At 47.1% G+C, this 16,391-nt stretch overlaps 1 long non-coding RNA gene across 16 annotated transcripts in view; it reads right to left on the bottom strand.

Annotated features, from left to right (window-relative positions):
- Positions 1-16,391, bottom strand: part of LOC102555048 (uncharacterized) — an 87,805-nt gene that overhangs the window by 29,471 nt on the left and 41,943 nt on the right. For 2 of the 16 annotated variants that reach the window (XR_005505836.2, XR_010052560.1), the window contains exon 4: positions 11,222-11,293. The exons of the other annotated variants lie outside the window; for them this stretch is intronic. This is a non-coding gene — a long non-coding RNA (uncharacterized LOC102555048). The remainder of the gene's footprint in view (positions 1-11,221; positions 11,294-16,391) is intronic. 16 annotated transcript variants of the gene reach the window in all.

Genomic DNA, 16,391 nt, shown 5'->3' with positions numbered 1-16,391 from the left:
GAACCCAGGATGCTATTCTAAATAAATGTGCAGGCTTACAAAAAGGACAAATATCAAGTAAATCTTGCCTATAATGTCCCATCAAGTAATATTCGTGAAGATTAGCTGCAAGAACCTATGAATTTGGGGACATATAAATAACCCTGCTTTTGACAAGCAACACATATACTTTTTTTTAAAAAGAGCGAAATGTCAGGAAATTCATTTCTGGAGATCCACGGAGACGTGCACATCAACAGGCTGCTACCTTGGTAATAAACTCGGGGATGTAAAATACGGCTCGCATCTCTGAATTCTCACACCCTCATCAGCAGCCTGGAAGAATGGATGCTGGGGGGAGTCCTGACTTAAATCAGAGGCTGTGAGTTTCTCTAGAAGCAATCTCCATCCGATGCTTCTCTCTGAGATGGGACTATGAAAAGAGAGGATAGGGAACAGAAACAAAATGGGCCTTAGCCCTCTCAGGATGAGCACAGGAAAATGTGGAAGTGACAGCACTTGGCATTGATTGCAGACAGACTTATCAATAGATCCATCGATGCACTCCCACAGGGAGAAGCACCTGGGCTCTGTGAAAGGGTTGTGTGGACATTTTTAAATCTATCTTGTCATCAAGTGCATGGGAGGTGACTGTCCTCAGAACATTTAAAGTGTGAGTCATTACACCCAGTACCACTTTAATTTGCAAGTCCAGATCTGAATCTAAATCCGTCAGGATAAAAATATTTCTCACCCTAAGAATTTGGATAATTTCTAATTCTTTTGATTTTAAAGCTTTACCAATCTCTAAGATCTACCATTAAAAGCCTTGACCCTAAATCTTCTCCAGGGCAATAGAAAAGACGAAGGAGTCTACAGCACGGCTTTGATGGGAGGGGCTTCTAATGAGTTTATGTATAAACGCTTTTACTTTCAGTACATTTTATAGTGGCTTGAGTCAGATAGTAAAAGGAAGTTCAATTGATTGATTGGTCTGCTTCCTTTTGGGTTTCCTGTTTTGTTTATTTCTATCCCAAGGAATGTCTTCATCCATCCCTGCTTTCCTGCATCTGAGATTTGTATAGCAGACACAGTACCAGGGAATCTTCATGACCTAGTTCACTGCTGCAGCAGACCCTGACAGTGGGTGCTGTATCCATATAGAATGCATTCAGAAGATGAGGGTTAGACAGGGCACTGACTCCAAGGCTGACGAAAGCTGAGAGCCTCATCAGGAGGCTCTTACCAGTCCTGCAGATGACTAGCCCTGCACTGCACCGCCTTTGGAAGCTCACACAGAGAACAACACTAGGATGCAAGGTCAGTGTGATACGTGTTGCAATGCAGCCTGTTCAAAAGGTCATGGAGATTCATAGGGAAGAACGGCATTTCTTGCTGATGTACAGGGAGATGCTTTAGGAGGCAAGGAGGCCTGTGGGTAGGGGAGGGCAGCTCAGGTGCAGTTACACATTTTTCCATGACAGGACTATGAGAGCTGCAAATAGAGACACATGTGCACATGAAGATGCGTATTAGCATACTCATGGGCAACTCCATCACCTAATTGTGTGACTAGATGTATGTAAGCCACAGCAGATTCATGGAGATTGTCATACTGCCATGGCTGTCCCTACAGAAGGGAGGGTGCAAAGCTGAAAAGAATGTAGAGAGCAGAAGAGAACAAAACCAGAAGAGCTAGAGAGGTGATGTCAGGAGTAGAAGACATCCAAGTCACCTGTGTCTAAGTGCAGAGGAGGCTGAGAGCAAGGTAAAGATCAGGGTGTATACTTGTCCGTCGTATTCAATGAAAGCATCAAAAGGCTTGGCAGAACCTGGGAATGGAGCAAGAGTGGAAGACTTTATTGGCAGGGAGACAAAGGATTAGAAGAAAAGAGATGGTTGTCTGGGCAAAGAGAGCTATGAAAGGCATGAGTTGCCCTGAGGGTTCTCATCCACACCTTTTTCAGTGTGAGATGTGATCACATAGTGTGAACACAGGGAGGTCTCCCCCTGAGAAGTGTGTGGGATATTCAGGGGTTAGGCAACATCTCATCTTGAAGAAGACAGGTTTTAGGAGTGAGCCATGAGCAGGGCCAGAACTGTGAAGGAGAAGATGCCTAGCTTTACCTCGGTGAGGTGCCTTGGACTTTACCCCATTGCTTGCTGACTTCATTAGCACAGATTCTAAACATATGTCTGCAGTTTGAAACCCATTCCTGGGATCAAGCTCTGTCTCAGTTACGGTTTCATTGCTGTGAAGAGACATCATGACCAAGGCAACTCTTATAAAGGCAAGCATTTAATTGGGGCTGGTTTAGAGTTTCAGAGGTTTAGTCCGTTATCATAGTAGCGTGCAGCAGACATGGTGCTGGAGGAGCCAAGAGTTCTATATCTTGATCTACAGGCACAGTGGACTCTGTGTCACACTTGGTGTAGCTTGATCATATATGAGCTCTCAAAGTCCACCCAGAGAGTGATGCATTTCCTCTAACAAGGCAATGCCTACTCCAATAAGGCCACACCTCCTAATAGTGGCACTCTCTATAGCCCAAGCATTCAAACGCATGAGTCTATGGGGGCCAAATCTATTCAAACTACCACATTCAAAAGATCTATATCCCTTCCCTGCATGCCTACAAGAGTCCTCGAGAGATGAACACAGCTTCCACGTACAAAGCTCATAGCTCTGCCTTCTTACACCTGTTCCAGGCCACACGCCCAGTGACCTTTCTTCTTCTAGGCCCCATCTCTGAAAGGTTCTGCCACCTCCTAATAACAACCTTGTAGGGACCAAGCCTTTACCAATGGGTCTTAGCAGGCCTACCTCCTGGTCCTTACACCCAAATGGAATTTCCTTTCTTCCTAACAAACAGAATATTCCAGAGGTGAGACTGTCATGTCACATGTGCCACACCCGTGGTTGCTCTCAGCTGCCTGAATATACCACTGAATTAATTAATTAATCAATCAATTCTCTCTCCCCTTCTCTCTGTCTCTCTTTTGCCTCCTCCTTCCTGCTCCCCTGTTCCTCTTATAATCCCCTCCCCTACCTCCTCCCTCTCTCTCCTCTGTCCCATTTTCCCCTTCTCTGTTCACCTTCCTCTTCTCTCCTATCCCTCTTCCCTTCCCCTCCCCCCCCTCTGTCCTTTTCCCCCTCCCCCTTCCCCATTTCCCTTCTCACTCCCCTTCTCTCTCTCTCCTTCCCTCTCCCCTCTGCTTGCCTTAATGGATGAAGTGGGACAGTTCTGCTGGGAAAGTCTATATGCCAATGAGCAGAAGCTGACCTTGAGGAGACACCATTGACTTTCAGTAGTAAAAGATGGCCTTCAGGAGCTCAGGGTGGCCTCCAGGAGGCAACTGCCTATATAAGCAATAGAAAATAGATTTTGCCCACAGCCTGAGTAAGGTTGGAAGTATACGGTGCATGGTTTAACATCCAGAGGACAAGCAGACTGCTCCACATCATAGCAGCAGACTTGTGAGAGCTTGAGCCAGGCCTTAGCTGACCAAGGTGCACTGCAAGGATTTGGTTATGAGTGGGTTCCTGGAAGCCATGACAGTGGTGGTGATCACTGCTGGCAGCAGGTATTTAGCACAGGCAAGAACAGACCTGACATCAGCTCCCATACCTATTCCTCCTTATATGGAGGTCTCTCTGGGCACACTGGGTATATAGATCCTAGTGTATCTCCAGGTATATCCTGGACAGTGCTGGTCTTGTGAGGATGCCACTTCTGATTGGTCACAGGTGCTTCCCCCATTTCCTTTTGGGTTTGATGTCCTGCTTTCACACTTGGAGACCTAGAGAGCCATAGAACACTGCTTGTTGCCATCCCTTACAGTCATTGCATGCTCCCCATCTTTGGGGTGGCTATGGGCTTCATCACCATACCTGAAGCATAAAGTCAAGCCACCAGAGGCCCCAGTCACGGATTCTGGGGGCTCTTCATCCTCCTGTCCAGATTCAGAGCCTCTGCTCTGCAGCAAAGATTGATTTTGTAGTTGAAGCAAAACGTTTGACTTCGTGAAGTCTCTGAAAACAGTCACCTGGCTCCGACGGTTAACCGGAACAAAGTGTCCCGATCCAAACCAGGGCAGGACATGCAGAAGGCGTGGAAACAACCTTACAGTACAATTTCCCAGCTTCCCACCGAGGCTGAGTCCTCCGCTGCTCTCTGGCTGTGCACCTCATCATTAAGTCAGAGGCAGGAGAGGCATTCGATCATCGAGATGGCTTCTTTGCAGAGCAGAATTGATCCCTGGGGGATATTATGTCTTTGCCTCATCTGGCCTTGCACATCTCAGGAAGCTCCACAGTTCCTCCAGGGACACCTTCCCTCTGAGCAATAGCGTTCACCACCTGCTCTTCCTGATTTCCCAACTTTCCCTCTCCCAACTCGCCCTATTACTTGTGTCTTACCTCACATATCACATATAATGATTCTGCTCACAGCCTCCTGTTAACCAGGGCTGCTGGTTCATATGACCTCTTCCCTTGTCACCAAATTGTCATTTAATATGACTTATTGTCATTGCTTCTCTTGAACCCCTGGTGCTGAAACAGTCAGTCTGGATTCTGTGCACTTGGATGGTTCACTGCCCATACTATCTTATGAAACAGCCCTTCTGTGGGCAGGGCATGCTATCCAGCCGTGTTCTCCCTTTGCAGTGATGGTCCAGAATAGACTCAAGCCCTCTGTACATGGGGGCAGTATCCAAATATCTATGAATGGTAAGCAGAGATCTTACCAGGAATCCATGCAGGGACACACAGTACATGAAAACCCTGTGAGCCTGACCAGGACAAGGCAAGGCCATCACGTTTCTGACCCAGGGCCAGGACTGTGGAGGAAGAGATGGAGATCTTAGAATGGCATGTCCAGATTTATCTACACCAACTATTCCATCAGGCTTGGGGAGAAGCCTCTATGCTGTGTCTAGGACTGGGGCACAGTTCACATGGAGGGCAAGGGCGTCTTGCCAGCCAGCCAGGCTCCCTAAGGGACACTACAACAGAGACCTCCAAGGAGCTAAGCCTACTCGGCAGCTGACACCAGACATGGCTCCAGGAGTATTCCCAAAGCTTCTCAGATAAGGACTCAGAGAAGGGCCTCCCGAAGCTTAGCTTCAGACAAGTTCTAAGGAATCAAAAATTGGTATGCAAGGTTCTGGGTCCCTTAGTGACCTCATCTGAAAAACAGTGTCTGCATCATTACATCTGCCCCTGGTGGAGAGGTGCTCAGATCTGTTTCTCCAGCCTGGACTCCTGCTTCTCCCTTTACTTCTGCCTCTCCATAGGACCGGTCTGGTGCCACACATATCCCAGCGCACACTCACAGAGAGACATACATACAGTTACTTGTTATTGAATTGAGCCATGTAAATAGTATCTTGACCATCAGAGGGGCACAATCCATCCAAGGCACACAGTACTCCAGAGGACTGGTACAGGTTACAGACTGGAAGGGGAGACCAAGGCCCAGGCCTGCTGTTTGGTACTGTGGTTACCAGACCCCTGAGCACAGCAGCACACAGGTCCACACTCATGGTTTTCTCGGTCTCAGCTAGGAAAGGCCATGTAAATAAAGAGTGGGGGGAGGAGAAGCCACAGCAGCTTGTAAATGCAGCACAAGACATTGGCAGGACTGAGAGGGGCAAAGCCACCAGAATCAAAGGGTTGTGACAACCTTGTATAAAATCATAACCTTTGAGTAGTTGGGTGAAATGGGGGAAATTGACATGCTGAGCCCACATGAGGACATTTGGGAAGGCCATGGGTTGGGGCCTGGGTCTGGACCTAGTGATGGACGGGTGCAGAGGGCAGAGCTTGGTAAAGATGATCAGGTACAGAACCTAAGTACCACCAGGTACCAAGAACCCAGGTACAATGCTAAGAGTTCACGTTCCGTCTTGGAGCAATGGACGCCCTAGATATCCTCTGTAAGGAGTGAGAGGGACATAAACTTTGTGCATCTGTGATGGACTTAAGCCAACAGTAACAGAAGCAACTTCCAAGGGGGCTGCCCCTCCGGCCCTCTAGCAAAAGACCATGTCCTAAGCCAGTTGGAGACTAGTGAACAGAAAAGGGAACGGAGTTTAGTGATACCACCTTGCTATAAATGCGATGCTAGGAAAAATTAAGTGGGAGTTGAGATTCTGACTGTAGAAGGAATACAGGAAGTCTTGGGAAACACAAGAGGAAGAACAGGCTAGGTAGGTGTGGCCACACGTTAGTATGAAAATATCTCTTTCATGCTAAGAGACTGAAACTTTTGCTAGACCTCACAGAGAGAGTTCACAAAACACCTAGAGATCACTGAAGACTGCTATTCTACTGCATGCTCAGCCAGTTAGTTTAACCTGCCTTTAAGAGAACAACGTAACAACTACCTTAATCCCCTTGGGTTCTTCATATAATTAATGTTTATGCCCTAAGCTAATAAATAGCTAAAATCAGAATATTTATATTATATATATATACATATATATATGTATGTATGTATATATATATACATATATATATATATATATATATCCCCATACTCCATACCCACGAGTAATGCAGGTGTATATAACAGAAAATAATCAAAGGCAGCCTTATAAAGTGAATATTCTCCGTAAATGCTCAAGACAGCATATGGATATTGCTTGATAGCATTTCTTAGTTTATTTAGGTCAGTTGGAGTCAATGACTTAATTTCTTGGGAAAAAAAAACGCTGTTAAAGATTTTTGTGACATATCCCTCCTTCCTTCTGCCTGTGATGCTCTCGTATTGTTCAATAAAGAGAGGACAAAGCCCCTTTGTTGGGGATGAAGACAGACAGATTCACAAAACAGCATCCAGACAGGCACGGATCCAGACTCACACCCCAGAAAGAAAATTACAGAAGACACAGGGAGAGAGAAGTAGAGATTTCAGATCCAAGCCCATTGTGAGTTAAATTGCACTAAGGAGAATCGCTCCTTAACAACGTTTCCTTAACGAGACACCTACACATTATTGGTGACTCTGAGTTCCTCGTTAACGGGGTCAGACTGATTCATAGACAGTGAAGGTGACCACTCAAGTAAGTGACCACAGACTTCAACAGAATGTGGGTCATTAGGGTGACTGAACCACATCTGTCTGTAGAGACCCGCCCTCAAGCTCCACTGCACCAAATACAAACACAGTGGAGTTGATGCTAATGCCCACCGGCACCTGAGTGAAAACCTGAGGGAAGCATCTATTCCTCGTCTTCTTTTATTGCCATTTTATGCTTCTCAGGAGCAGCGAAGCCTCTGCCAGGTAAGAGGAGAAGGAGAATGTGTCAGGGAAGGGGTGTTGAGTCTGCCAGTATGTGGGTGACTCCCAATTACTTTCCTTGCTTCTGCAGGCCTGGTTGGTCATGAGCAGCTGCCCAGTGCCAGGGCCGGGTTGGAGGAAAAGACCAAACTAAGCATCCTGAGATGGCCTCTCAGCTGCTGTGGCACAAGGCCCTGTGAATGTGAAATCTCTAGCTGGCATCAGAGGCAGCAACCTAGCAAGAGCAGTGGGCAAGCTGTAAAGCCACAGATGCTGTTGCAATTAGCAGGGAGAGCACGTTCCCACCCCACAGCTGACAGGGAACTCATGTATCTGGGCCACGTGGGGCCTTATCTTCTACAGGGTAAACAGCCCAGGAAGTCTCACTAGCTGCTTTGAGACAACAGAGGCCCTTTCATGTTTTAGCTCCCTGCTTTTCCTTGCCAGAGACGCGCACCTCCTGTTCATAATGGGGGGAGGGGTGCAACAGCCCTCGTGCTCTGTGCACAAACACACATGCATCACAGAAAGAGGTGCTGCCGAAAGCTGAGGACACGGCCAGAATTCAACCCTGATATCCCAGAGCACAGAGGAAGACGACTCTGTGGATCCCAGTCCCATTCTCTTCCGTCTTAAAACCCATCTCCTTTCTGTCCTTAGAAATGCAGAAAGGATGGTTAATAATTAATAGGTAAAGGCCTCTGCATTATTAAATGCCAGGATGCTAGGCCAGCCCAGCCCAGCGCTAGAGACAGAATGGATGGTACAGCAGTCCTGGCAGCCATCTGGAGTTCTCTAATCACCTATCCCAAGAAGCAAGGGCAAGCCCAGATGCCATCTAGTATATACCAGTCAGGAGAGGGCAGGAAGTTGTATGTAGAGCTGCACAGAGGACCGTCATGACCAAAGGACCCTGTGCATGTACCTGGTGGATCAGGTGACAAGGGTTGGGGCAGCAAGAAGCAGAAGTCTTTAAGGGAAACAACTTGGATGGTTTATGAAACAAACCCACTCTGTCCCAAAATCTCTATCACAGAACACACAGGTAGTGGGCGCTTTCTCAGTTCATGGCCAAGTCCATCTAAGAGATATTTAAACAGAGGTGCAACAGAGTTCGTCCAGGAGGCACTGATTTACCCAAGAGGTACAGCACTGATGGAGCACTGCAGCACCCTGAGTTGCACATCTGTTTTTCATATGCAAACATCGAGACTAGAACAAAAGACCCAGGGAACACCACATTTTTGAAAAATCACCATTAGCAGAATTGGTAGAAGCTCATTGGGCTCACACTGCTTCTCTCTCTTTTAACTCTTGTTCTGGTATTCTACCTATTAGATAAAATGAAAACCAACATGTCCAGCCACAGGCTGGGGATCCTACCCTTCCTTCTCCAGGACAATGGGTGCCTGTAAGAACCAGGCTCTCTTTAATTTTCTTAATTACTGGGCACAAACTCTAGAGAAAGACTCACAGAGGCTAAGCCCTCTCCTCTCTCAGAGCGTGTTCCCTTCCCTCAGCTGGGAGGGAACTCGTGTATCTGGACCACTTGGGGCCTTATCTTTTACAGAGTAAACAAACACAGGAAGTCTCACCAGCTGCTTTGAGATGAGAGAGTCTTTCATGTTTTAGCTCCCTGCTTTTCTTTACTAGAGATGCACACCTCCTGTTCACATGGGAAGGAGGAAGGGGGAGAAGCAGCCCTTGTGTCCTGTGCACCAACATACATGTATCACAGAGAGAGGTACTGCTGGAATCTGAGGACACGACAAGAATTCAGCCCTAGACCCCAGAGCACAAAAGAAGGGCAGCTCTGTCTGTGGATCCCAGTCCCATTCTCTTCCGTTTTAAAGCCCATTGTGACTTGGAGGTTTTCTAGACAATGAGACCCACAGAGTCCTGACTGACATGTGCCGTCATCATGACTCCTTTACTCAGTGGATCATCCGAGCATTTCCTTGGGTGTGTCCAGTGGTGGCACAGGTGCGGCTGGAAAGCCTTCACTTGGCTTTGAGGTTCTTGAAGGAGCATGGTCCCGTCAGTCCCTTTTTAAACCATAATTGTTATGATTAACAAAGAAATCATTCATATATGTTATGTGCTCTCGTTTCTAACATTGGTAGCAATGTATTCTTTGTGAATAGCAAAGCCCACATTAGCTTAGTTCAGAATCCACAGTTAACACACTCCAGCGAGACTACCACAGGGAAGTCCTAACAGCAATCATGCCAGTGGTCTCCTGACCTCCAGCAACCTCTCCCACCAATACCTTTCCCCTACACACAAGGGAGAGGCACTGGGTACATCAGCCAAAGGGCAGAGGGCACATCTCCACAGTTTCCTTGCAGATGACTGAGCAGCCTCTGGTAGAAGCCTCAGGCCCGCACTTCTCTTTGAAGAGAAACCTGCAAGTCAGCTCCATGAAAGAATCTCAGACTCAGGCTTTTTTGCTGCAAAGGGCTGTGACCCTCCCCTCCTGATCTGGCCTGGAAAGTTCTCTCCCTTGCAATCTGGAGTCTTATCCAGCATCCCCAAGCCCCATGCCCTTGATTGTTCTCAGGCACCAAGTGTGGAAGGCAATATCCTTTGGCAGGCTGGTGTGGACTTGAGAAAGGTCACATGTAGCAGTGGGGAGCAGCAAGAGGGCCTTGGAGTAGTGCAGGGTCATTGCTTTGAGTCCCAGGGCTCTGAGCAGAGCAAATGTGGTGGTGGAGGTGGCCTGGGGCTGACAGGCCGTTCATTTACCCAGCCTGGGTTTCTGCCCACTACCTCAGACTCCATCCTGCCTGGCAGCTAAAGTGGCGGCTGGCTCCCTCCAAAGTTCTCAGCCTGAGCTATTATTGATCGACAGACACTTTGAATGAGGCAGAGGAGACAGGAGGGGAGAAAACAGCAGCCAACCAGAAATAATTAGCAGAAAGGAAAGACTCCCCAAATCCATCTCCTCTCCATAGCCCCAGAGCAGTGCTCCCTATCCCCCCAATAGCTGTCTTTTGTCTTTCAAACACACACACACACACACACACACACACACACACACACACACACACACAGCACATGCACACACAGATAAACACAACACAGACACAGAAATACCACAGACACAATGTGTACAAATTCTACACACATTAAAGACACAAATATACATATGAATATATGAATACACAAATATCCCAAAAATATACACAAAACACCCATAGACATGCACACATACCTATAAACACAAAAACATACATGCAAACACCTAAGCGTACCCATTAGCACACAAACAGCACACATACAAGCATATGCACATAAATGATCAGACACTAATAGCACAACCATGATAATATACAAAACTCACTATAAACCCAAATACCACATATAAAAGCACACACCTATAAACTTATAAGCACCACATACACATACCCATAAACACCACACACACACACACACACACACACACACACACACACACACACACACACCGCAGAGGCACTATACATAGAAACATTAATCACACAAGCACCACACACACATATATGTACTGCTTAAAAATGTTTAAAATCCAGGTTATATGATGCACTAGACGCCAGCTGTTTCTGGCAACTTCCCAGCAGTATGGCAGGGGCAGCATCTGGTGTAGCTGACAGTGGTCATTTTTTCCTTGCTCTAATTCCTCTTTCCCTTCCTGAATCCTGTTTGTTCTGTGAACACAGCCCTGTGTCACTAAACCTAGACAGCAGCAACAAAACAATCTGAAACTTTGGGAAGGGATTGTGTATAGGTACTGCCTTAAGCATCTTTTCCAAGCAACCTCCAAGGCTGTTTTTGAATGGTCCCATTTCACAGATTAGGATACGGAAGGAAGGAAGGAAGGGAGGGAGGGAGGGAGGGAGGGAGGGAGGGAGGGAGGGAGGGAGGGAGGGAAGTAAAGACCTGCAAAGGTTGTCTGTTGATGTACGAAGAGCCCATACCAGCCTTTTTCTTCCCAGGGTATCCCAGAAGCCTTTCCACACTTTGGACTTTTTCACTGTTTCTGTGAGCATCTGAAGGGTAGGAAGAAGGTACAGCCTGAGTTCAGGTAGCGAGAGCAGGAAACACAGAGTTCACAGTATCTTTATGTCCAATCTTTGACATTGCAACTGGATGTGTCATCTACAAACATCACAACCAAGGCAAAGTTTCAAAAATAAAAATCACAAAGTCTCATGATGTTTCAGGCAAGTTTATAATATTTCCCTGGGCCACATTTATAGCTCTCCTTGGCCACATGCCACTTATGAGCAGTGGGTTAACTCAAGTTCACAAACAAGCCTGGGGGATACCAGGGAGCCAAGGACAGGTCTGCCACTTCTGAATGTCATTCCGTCTGGCCCTGAGATTCTTTTGCTCCTCATCCAGGTCTTTGGATTGAAGCTGTTCTCTCTCTTCCCTCTCTCTTCTTCACTAAGGAATGTACCCCTCTTGGTATAGTGTCACTACAACCTTATCACCACCCCCACCCCCCATTTTCAGATGTTGGAGGGAGGCCAAGGAGGAAAAGTCCAGGTCCTGAGAACGGAAGAAAGGAGGAGATCTTCATAAAGGCACCCATCCAATCAACCCACCAGCCAGGGTTTCCTCCTCTGTGCCACCCCACTAGTAGGTTTTGCCTCATACAGTCTTCACAATCTTTGATCTGCAGAATGACAACCAAGTACAAAAGCCCAGCAGTGGAAAATGAACATGTACTCAAGAGATAATTTGAGCAAAATGCAATGAGAGCCAAAAGAAGTAGGGACAGAGAGAACCTTGCCTCAGCACTTACAAATAGCACCCGCCTTGGGACCAGGCCTGCAGTGGGTATGAGAGGAATGGCCCAGGAAGCCACATCCTACTTCTCAGGCCTCCTGTTGCTGATGAGGCAGGAGAGGGATTGGACCTGAAACAGCCATTATTCAAAGGTTTCCTAGGCTCAACAAAGTGACAGTGTGCCCTCTGTTGCAAGGTTCCTTGGCCTATTGCTGTAAGGGCTGGTAAAAGTGCATTCTGAATTATTTAGGGGAAAGACTAAGGTCATACCCAGCTCCCTCTCCCTCTCCTCTCCCCCTCCTCCTCCTCCTCCCCCCCCCATCTCTCTCTCATCTACATTGTGATGGAAAAAAAAAAGAAAATGGTGGCAGATGAACTCTGTTAGGAACATGTAATTTGAGGGCATCTTGAGGGACTGTGAAGAGTACCCAGGGTCTCATCAGAAACTCACAGACAGGACAGGAGACTATAGGAGACAGACACAAAGAGAGAGGGTGGAGGCTTCAACGGAGCATAAAAAGTCTAGTCCCTAGGATGTGAGAATTCGGTACCTGAATTGGATAGATGTCGTCAGACAAAATTGGGGTAGGTGTTCAAGTTAGAGTGGGTCCAGATTAGCATATCATATCAGACATTAGGGCTTATAACCGTAGAACTTGGCCCAAGCCACATACTAGGGTCAAAGCCAGTGTATCTTGTTGAGAGCTTCAGCTTGGAGCAGAAGAGACCCTGTAGTCATACACATCTATACTCCTAGCCCTCCACAGACTAAGGCAGGAGGATCACAGCCTCTTGAAGATATGCCAAGATAAGCAAAGGCAGTAACATACTTTTTCTTTTCAGGGTAGGCAGAAGTTTGATAATTGTTCACTGGTTTTGTATGGTTTGGAAGACATCTCCCTTCTAGTGTGTTAAAATTTTAGGTTTATTCTTGCTAAGCTAACTGATATCATCCAAAACTGTTAAAACTTATGCATCATCTTGTACAAATGTCCGGTCTCATGGTATAACTTCTCCCAAGGCTAAGAGATCGTAGGTGTTAGCGTTGCCAAAAAAGCACAAGGCCTAGGCGGAGAAACATATTCACACAAATGGGCAATAGGCCACGCTCATCCTGTGATGGAGTCTTAGACAAAAGAACCTCAAATGATAGGCCTATCTATATGCAGAGTGAAGTAGAGTCTGACCTCAGGTTTAAAACACCAAAGGAGAAGGGTGAACTGTGCAGATGGGGTGGAAGCCCCTTGCCTTGTTAGATTGGCCTGTCAGTAGCTGAAGGCTCTGGTGAGATTGTAGACTTACCAAAAGCAGACATCGGGCAGCTGTCATAACATACCTGTCCAAAGCATTGTCTCCAGGCAGCCAGGAGAAAGTTAGTCATGTATTACCCAGCTGCATGCTCTTCAAAATAAGTGTTATTTAAGCTAAGAGTGAATGAATCTAGCTGGCTTATTCAGGATTGTTCTCTTTCTCCGTTCTAGGATAATGCTTTGCTTTGAATGGATAACAGGTCAAGGGGCCAGGGTTTGCCCAGAGATGTTTTGTCTCCACCTCAAAGCTTCCATACCATGTCTGGATTCTACTTTCAGAATAATGAAATCAGCTTCTCTCTGCGCTCCCTTTAATAACTAAGCCACATAAAGCAATTCCAAATCAAATGCCAACCCCTTTCAAAATGGTGTGCGACTGGGATGAGAAAGCTGAGGGTGGGTGGGCAGGGAAGCACCCCCATTTGGGACATTTGGAGCCCCATCATGAGCCCCAGAAAGTGAGAACCAACCAACAGGTCATGGATAAGAAGCCTCCAAAGGGCAAGAGACATGTGGGACGTTTTCCTTCTGCAAATAAAAGACCCGGATTCTTGGCTCGCCTCTGCCTCACGATGCAGTCTTGGCCCCACCTCTCAGTGTCAGACCGCATGCCAATGTCCGCCGCAAGTTCTGTGATTAGCACACATTCTCTAGGAGAGAATAAATAGAGATCTACCATGGAGAAGCTAAAGCTTCATGAGAGGTGGATGTGAAATAGGAATCACACACACACACACACACACACACACACACACAAATACACACACACACACAGAGTCTGCACACCAACATACAATTGTGCACTGTCCACACACAGTCCTACTCTGCTGCCCTGTGCTATATTCCCATATCTCCATCCTTTCTACAGCTGGCAGCCCTATCAACCACTTATGATCACAGACCTGATCTCAGCAAATTCACCCTGCGTTAGTCCTGTGGAGAGAATGGCTTAGGGACCCCAGGCAGCTCTGTGGGAGGCAGGGATGCTTTTAGACAATCTCATTTGCATGAGCAGAGTGCTGTGTCTCTGGGAAGATGAAAGGCTACCCCTCTCTTCTCATGCTTCCCTGATCAGGCAGCGGCCAGGCACCGACTCTTATCAAGAGGAGAGGGGCATAGCAGCACACTCTCGCCTTCTCTCTCTTGCCCAGAGAGTCTTTGACTGCATAATTGAAACCGAGGAAAGGAAAAATTCACAAAAGCAAATGGCACAGATGTTTTCATCCCAGGTACCTCCAATAACTCCAAAGGCCCTCTCGAGCAGAGCCTGTGCATATATTTCATGCCTGGCTCGCTGAGAATTAGCGTTAGAAATCATCGTTGTGAACGCAGGGAGCTGGATGGATTTCAATCCAGCACGGAAACCAGCCACTCCCGTTGCGGGATGTCAGCCACAGTCACATCAAGGCAGATATCTCTGCAAGACCAGCAGAAGCCGAAGTGTCACTTTTGACACAGCAGCTTGTCCCTTTTCCCTGCACAGCTGACAGCACGCCCAGTGTCTGCCTGTTGCTCTGCACTGAACAGACCCAGGTGCCCAAACTGAATCTCTGGGGCTCTCTGGGAGATGTCAGCTCAACTCTGGGTTTTGCATGGCAGAGCTGCTGGACCAATTGATTTGCCTGCCAGCTGCACTGGCATCCAGGAGGGGATATGTGGCAGGAACATCCACGGAAAGCTGAAGTCTCCTTCAAAGGAAGTCACATTGATTTTGGAGAGAGAGAAAGGCAAGGGACTGGGGGCTCAGCCTTGCCAATATCGGCATCGTTTTTTATTTTTCCCACTCTGTCTAGAGTAGCAGGTATACCTGGGCAACCTGGAACCAGATCACCATGGATACCATGGATGTGACCCTGCAGAAATGTTTTCAAATTTCACATACTTACATATGTTAATTTTTTTTTTTTTTGCCAATTTTAGTTACTTGGAGGAAACCTCAGCACAGAGAGGAAGAGAAGCCACCAAGCAATATGCAGCTGTCCCTTCCTTGCCAGCCCTTTGTGGAAGGGAAAACTCCTTTCTTTTTTTAGGGTGAGTTCTAGACAGAATGCCTAACTGGCCAATAAGGATAGAATGCCACCTTTGTTGGGGAACTGTCTGGTGCTGCTATACATTCAAATGTTAAATTCTGCCCCAGCTCTTGTTGTGCAACCCTTGCTCCTCAAGTTCATTGGTCAATAAAAGGCTAAAGCCTGTGATTGGGCAGTAGATAGAGATAGGCAGGTTTTCGGTTACCTGGCTAGGGGTTACAAGTAGAGAGGGAAGAAGAAGAGGAGGAGACAGAGAGAGAAGCAGAAGCAGCCATGAGAGGAAATGGACCATGAGCATGTGGCCAGGAGAGAAAGCAAGTCACGAGGGACATCTGGCTGGGATGTAAGTTAGAATAGCTCCAAAACCTGCCCAATCCTGGCTTACAGTTTGTTCATAAAATTCCTAGGTTGTGTCTCTCTCATACAGACTAGCTAGAATTAATAATTCTTTTTGCACACCTTTGTCCTGGTGCATTGTAGCAAACATATACAAAGTAGACAACTGCCTATGGGTCACAGAGCAGCACAGAGACGTGTACCTGCAGGCTCTGTGTGCATAAAGGTGAACCATGTGTACCTATGTATGTCGCCGAGGATGCACACTTCAAATGTGTGGACAACAGGGTGCTTATACAGCTTGGAATCAGACGACTAAGGGCTGTTTCACTGAGAACATGCTCTATGGCCTAAGACTCATCACCCAGCTTCTATGAGTCATAGATCTTTTCACGAGACAATGAATTTGCTATTCCTGCCCCTAATACAGATGTGCATTGACATCGAAATTGTCCTTCAGACCCTGAAAGCAGGTGTAAGTTACAACCCCTCCCCACCCCACCTCAACATTCATCTGTGTCTTCACTCTCAAGACCACCACTGCTTTCCTGTGACCTCTGGGAAAATGAGGCCAGGTCATCTTCCCAGCATGAGGCTGAGGTTCCTGTTGGAGAGGTGGAATAGTGGCAGTGCATAAGGACCGGTGTGCATCTTTCTATCAACCATCATGAATGCCT

The sequence above is a fragment of the Rattus norvegicus genome, chromosome 6 (genome assembly GCF_036323735.1).
Source record: "Rattus norvegicus strain BN/NHsdMcwi chromosome 6, GRCr8, whole genome shotgun sequence".
NCBI lineage: Eukaryota > Metazoa > Chordata > Mammalia > Rodentia > Muridae > Rattus > Rattus norvegicus.
This window is presented reverse-complemented; position numbering and strand designations above follow the sequence as displayed.